General features: G+C 42.1%; 1 long non-coding RNA gene across 1 annotated transcript; it reads left to right on the forward strand.

Moving 5' to 3' along the window:
- Positions 1-278: 278 nt before the first annotated feature.
- LOC123983103 lies at positions 279-3,057 on the forward strand. Its single transcript, XR_006828129.1, has 3 exons — positions 279-553; positions 646-1,246; positions 2,366-3,057. It is a non-coding gene; the product is annotated as an uncharacterized LOC123983103 (long non-coding RNA).
- Positions 3,058-5,990: the final 2,933 nt, after the last annotated feature.

Below are 5,990 nucleotides of genomic sequence, written 5' to 3' on the forward strand. Positions count from 1 at the left end.
GACACCATCTCCACATTTAAGAGTAGGCTTAAGACTTTCCTCTTTGATAAAGCGTATAGTTAGGGCTGGCTCAGGTGAGTCCTGAACCATCCCTTAGTTATGCTGCTATAGGCCTAGACTGCCGGGGGACTTCCCATGATGCACTGAGCTCCTCTCTCCTCCTCATTCTCTCCATCTGTATGCAACCTCATCCCATTAATGCATGTTACTAACTAGACTTCTTCCCTTTCCCGTAGTCTTGTGCTTTCATGTCCCTCTCCTCCTATCACTTCCTGCAGGTGTTTCTCGCTCTGGAGTCTGGATCTGTGGCTGCGAGTCACCTGCTCACCTACACAACATCCACTACTATAATTATTACTAGTTCTATTATTATCATTAATATTACTATAATTATCAGTACCATTATTTGATTCTGTACCAACACTACTTTAACTGTTTGTATTTTCTGTGTGGACACTGTGGACATCAAATGGACACAGATCCCATCCCAAAGGATGCTCTGACATGGAGTCCTCCAGGCAATATGGCCCGAAGCAGAACTGTGATGGAGAAGGTATTAAGATTAATTTAACTTGAGGGGTGGCTTAACATGTTACCAAGGATTGCGGATGATGAGGGAACTAATTGTGTCCTTTTGTCCTACAGGGAATGAAGTGGATTAAACAAATAGTTTCACATTTAGGGAAATGGGCTTATTTGCTTTTTGGTAAAGAGTTCGATGAGAAGATTAATACCACACTCAGCCAGCAGCCAGTTAGCTTAGCTTAGCTCAAAGACTCAAAAGTCAAAAACTTCGGTATGGCTTGACGTAAGGAGCAGCTTGGCCTCTTTGATCACTCTGGACCCTCAGGGCCACTCAGCTGCTCCTGCTGCAGCCCATCAGTCTGAGAGAAGACGTGATGCAGAGGGGATTTTCATCCATCTTTCTGTCTCTCTGTTTGTATGTGTTGCCGTCGCCACCCTCATCACCATAGAGACGTACACGAGAGGGTCTAAGGGAGAGTGAGCTGCATTGATGAGCTCAAGACTCATCGACTGAATAAAGAGGAGGGCGTGTGTATGTTCATAGAGTTCCTAAAGGTCCTTCCAAAGTTCTTTAAATGGATGGAGGTCTTTGAAAGATTCACATGGTCCTTGAAGGGGTTCCAGTGATCCTTTGAGAGTTTCCAGTGGTCATTGAAAGGATTATACAGGTCTCTGGAGATCTTCCTAGGACCCATTGACAGTGTTCCAGTGGGACTTGAAGGTGAGCCAGTGGTCATGAAGAGGTCCATCAGTCCTTGAAGGGGTACCAATGTTACCTTACAGGGCTTTAAGGGTCTGTGATGAAATTTTAGTGATCTTTTACGAGGTTCTCTTGCTCTTTCAAGGGATTCCAGGGTTTTTGAAGGAGTTCAAGGGATCCTTCAAGGCGTTTCAGGCATCCTGGGAGGAATTCTATGGATCCTTACAGGGGCTGGTGGTTAAAGGGACTCTACTGGTCCTTAAGGCACTTCAATGAATCTTGAAGAACTCTTTATTCTTTTTGAAGGCGAATCAGTGATCTTTGAAGGGTTCCTTGAATTTACTTTTTACAGGCTCCAGTGGTCAGTGAAGGGGTTCCAGTGCCTTTGAGGGAGTCCGAGGGATTATTTTAAGAGTTTTGTTGATCATTGAAGGGCTTTAAGAGGATTACTGTATAAAAGGTGCTATTGGCCTCTAAAGTAGTTCAGGAGGTACTTAAAGTTGTTTCACTGGCCCTGAATGGCTTCTTGTGGGCATTTAATTGATCAGTGATAGTGCTTCAGGGATTCCAGGAGTTTCTGATTGCGTTCTAGGGGGTCTGGAAGGACCATTGACTCCAAACTGGTTCCAGTGGTGATTGAAGATGTTCCACTGGCCCTTGATGGGCTTTTAAGGCTTTTGAAGTGAGTTCAAGAAGTCTTCAAGGATCCTTGAAGTAGTTTCTGCAGGCCCTTGAAGGGATTCCCAGAACAACATAAGGATTAATTTAACAGACACAGGCCTTGCCAAGACTGTACGTGGTCTAATGTTTGATTAAACATCATTTAGCTCCGTTACATAATATATGATGATGTGATTCTTCTCACACACTGGCTGTTCCTGTCAAATGATACTGTGGTGTAACAGCAAAGAACGTTTCTTAGAGAAAGTTTTGCTGCATGAAACAAAAACTGTTCCACTCTGATTAATCAAATTATGTGCATTTGTGAACAATAAAGCAGTCTGCATTTTGTTATAAGTTTATATTCGTGACCCACAAGGAGCTGAGTAATGAAACAAATATTATAAATTATGTTATTTTGTGCAGCTATTTAGCAATATTTACAATATAGTTTATTTCTTGAAATTATTGTATTTTCAGATGAAATCCACATGAAACACTAACAAGAAGTTGTCTCAAAGTGTAGACGCCCATCCATCCATTGTTGGCTGGAGCCAATCCCAGCTGACATCGGGCGAAAGGCGGGGTACACCCTGGACACGTCTTCAGTCCATCGCAGGGCCACACATATACAAAGACCCATTCACACTCACATTCACACCTAAGCACAACTTCAGAGTCACCAATTAACCTGGCCTGCATGTCTCTGGATGGTGGGAAGAAGCCGGACGACCCGGAGAGAACCCACGCAGACACGGGGAGAACATGCAAACTCCACACAGAAAGGCCGGGTACTACCATTTTACTTTAACTGAGCGAATTAGAAGTTTCCAGAGTTTTTTTGTACTGCTTGGAACTGAACTTTGGAATTGGAATAAATGAGCCAGAGGTGTTTGTAAAAACAGATGTTGTCTTTGCAGTAGTTGACAAAACCTCATGTCACTCAATCTCACCACATGATTTTTATTTTATACCTGCTCTAGAGCTTTCAGTCGTTGAATGATCTCCTCAGGAGAACGACGCTGCGCTTTAATGACTGTTTAATGATGAATGTTAAAAGTTAAGATTAAAAGTTCACTATGACCTTGGAAACATTTTATTTTTGATTTTAAAATGTTTATGGCAAGTCATGCATGTAAAATGAGTAAGAATTAACATTATACAGATTTAAAATGTAATAAATGAACAAAAGCTCCAGTCCCAGCGGACACGTCGTCCTCTGCATGCCTGCCTCTCCCCGGCTCCAGCGTCCGTTGGCCTGCTCATCATTCGTGTTTATGATGTGCAGTCCGCTGGAGGCCATTCAAACACTGCTCTGCTTTTCCTGGAAGCAGAGAATGTGTGTGTGTGAATATAAATCTAATTCCGCTCAAGTTGAGTCATCAGTCAGCGATAATGTTTTGATTTATGCCTGTACGTGTCCAAATTTGAGAGAGAGAGCGTGAAAAAGACAGAAGAGAACAACAAAGCCAGAGCTGGCGTATGTTACCGTGCAGCTGCCAGCCTGTACAGAGTGTGCTTTCGTGTATCGGAGTGCGTTTGTAAATGCGTGTTTGTCTCCCGGATGACTCAGGCCTCCTCCCATCAGTCCGGTGAAGTCCTCATGTCAGAGCCACTCATGTCACTCATTAGTTTCCCCACTGCATCATTTTTGTGGTTTCAGATACTGGCGGGAAGTGAGTGATCAGGAAAACATCAGATCTGCTGATTTTGCTCGAAATTAAGACAAACAATGACAAATCTGACATTTCCAGATCAGACGGTCTAATCAGGACAAATCTAAAGCAGATTAACGGAAGAACCGGAAACAGTTCTTTTTCTGTGGATATCTATCCAAATGAAAACAGTGGTGGCTTCAAAATCCTTTGTAGCAAACCCTCTCCTGGTTTTATTTTGCCAGGTTGTTGGATTTAGATAACTTTGGCAGATGAAGAATGTGACCTGACCTGAACCAGGCATTAGGTCTGTTGGTGGTCCATCTTGCCTTTAAGGTGTGTGCAGAATTTGGATTGGACAGGACTTGCGAAAACATGAGAAAGGATGATAACATGAGCAATGCATGTGGTATCTTTCATCAGGCAGCAAAATCCTGACTTGAATATTGCTTGTTAGAGATCACTGCAAAGTCACAGTATTGTCAGAGTCAGAGCTTCAAACAAACATGATGCATTGTCAAATGTGTGCTAATGCCCTTTACTGGACTCCATTTGGTCCATTCGGTCTCTTGTCCAGTTGCTGCCAGATCTGTTGGCGTCTTACTGAGAACAAAACTTATTAGGCTACTCTCTGGGCAGCGTTGCACTCGTCAGACAGAGTAAGTTCGCTAAAAACTCAAAGCAACACTGACATCTTTTGAGAAAAAGTAAAACCTGGTGCAGCTACATCAATTAATGTGTAATCAAAGTGTAAAGATTGAAACACTTGGGGTTAACATTTTATATTACACACATGTTGCACCACTTACAAGCAAACAAAGCTGCTTTCACTTTGATATAGAGGGTTTTGGACTGTATTCACAGCAGCAGGCCTCCTTGTTTTGCTCTTATGATGTTCTTACTGGCAGCGTCACAGCTCGTTCTTAAATCCTCAACTGGCAGCAGCGGTTGGTTTCTGTCTTTCTCTCTGAAGGAACAAATGGTTCTTTCCCCTGAAGTCTATTAGCAGGGGCCCATTTAAAATATGTACTCAGAGCCAGCTACTCCCTTGCTCCTGTTTGACTTATTAGCTGCTAGAGTGCAGGGTGGCTTCATCAGACAGATGAGAGTCCAGTCCTAAGTGCAGCCCTGATAAAGCCTCAATCAATCCAAATCACAGGATGGAGATGGCTGGCTGTGTAACGGAGGAAACAGCAGCTTTCTGGTGTTTCAGCAGGAGTGTGAGATGAAAACTGAGATGATGGCAAACTGACTGGAAGACTTGACCTGAGGTGGAAGGGTGGGCCATAACGTGTGAGGTGAGAAAGGTGCTGACACATTGTTTAGTTTAGTGGAATAAGTAGACAAACTTACGTCTAATAAAAACTACCATTATCTTTATGAGCTGCATTATAATTCAGGGTCTGTCTCTCCTTTGAAGACTGATATTGAAAACTCACTACATCGTAACAAATCAACAAAGGCCCTTTTTTTTTTTTTTTACAGTTTGTTCCTTAGTCCCAAGAACTGAGGAACTAGAGTTGTAATAAAGTCTCTGTCTCTGCATGTTAATGTTTCTGTTTCCACAGCATCTGAACTGAAGATCCTGGGTCAACGGAAAGTACTAATCCTGGAGCAGAAACTTTTTGGGGGCCTAAAACTACATCCCTGGAACTGTATTTAGTCCTCATCTGGGGGAGCTTTCAGAGCTTTTTTATAAAGAGAAGCAGGTGATATACATGAGCAGAGTAACTAAAAACAAGGCTGCTCACTCCAAAAGAGCGACACATGACCCCTACAGCAAAAAAGCAAAAGCAAACTTTCACAACTGAAGAAATAATAGTGTCTGAGGTGGAAGCCAGAAAAGGCACATTGCAGTATATAAGATATTCTGTTTATATATATTAGATTTAGATAAAAGATGTGTCTTTACAGTTTCTATAAGTCATCATTTACTGTAAGGATACTGGCAGGAGAAAATGGTACTGCAAGTCAAGTTTTTTTAAATTTCCTTCCATTGTTTATTAATTACTTTATATATAGCCTTTATGTTTTTATTGTTTATATGTGACTTTCTGCATTGGCAACATTGTTAAACCTAAACATTCACGCCAATAAAGCTTATAGGATTGAATTGTATGCATCGTCTGAGGCAGGCAGTTTTACATTTGTCTGTAGAAAAACCTAAGACAAGAAAAAATTCTTGGCTTATAAAATAGGAAATAAACCATTTCATTTCTTAAGGATTTATTGATATGGCTCTCACAGTGCAACTGTTGGGGTCATAGTTCAGTCCAGTAGGATGATGCGATGTCAGTGTTGTCTGCCAAAATACTTTGTTTCTATTTTGAGCTGCAGATATTCTGGATTTCAACAGTAAAATGAAACGTGAAGGAGTTGATTTTCATCCATCCATCCATCCATCATCAAACGCGTAGCCTATAGGGTCATGGGGGGGGGGGGGGGGGGGG

This window comes from Micropterus dolomieu, linkage group LG14 (assembly GCF_021292245.1).
Source record: "Micropterus dolomieu isolate WLL.071019.BEF.003 ecotype Adirondacks linkage group LG14, ASM2129224v1, whole genome shotgun sequence".
Lineage (NCBI taxonomy): Eukaryota > Metazoa > Chordata > Actinopteri > Centrarchiformes > Centrarchidae > Micropterus > Micropterus dolomieu.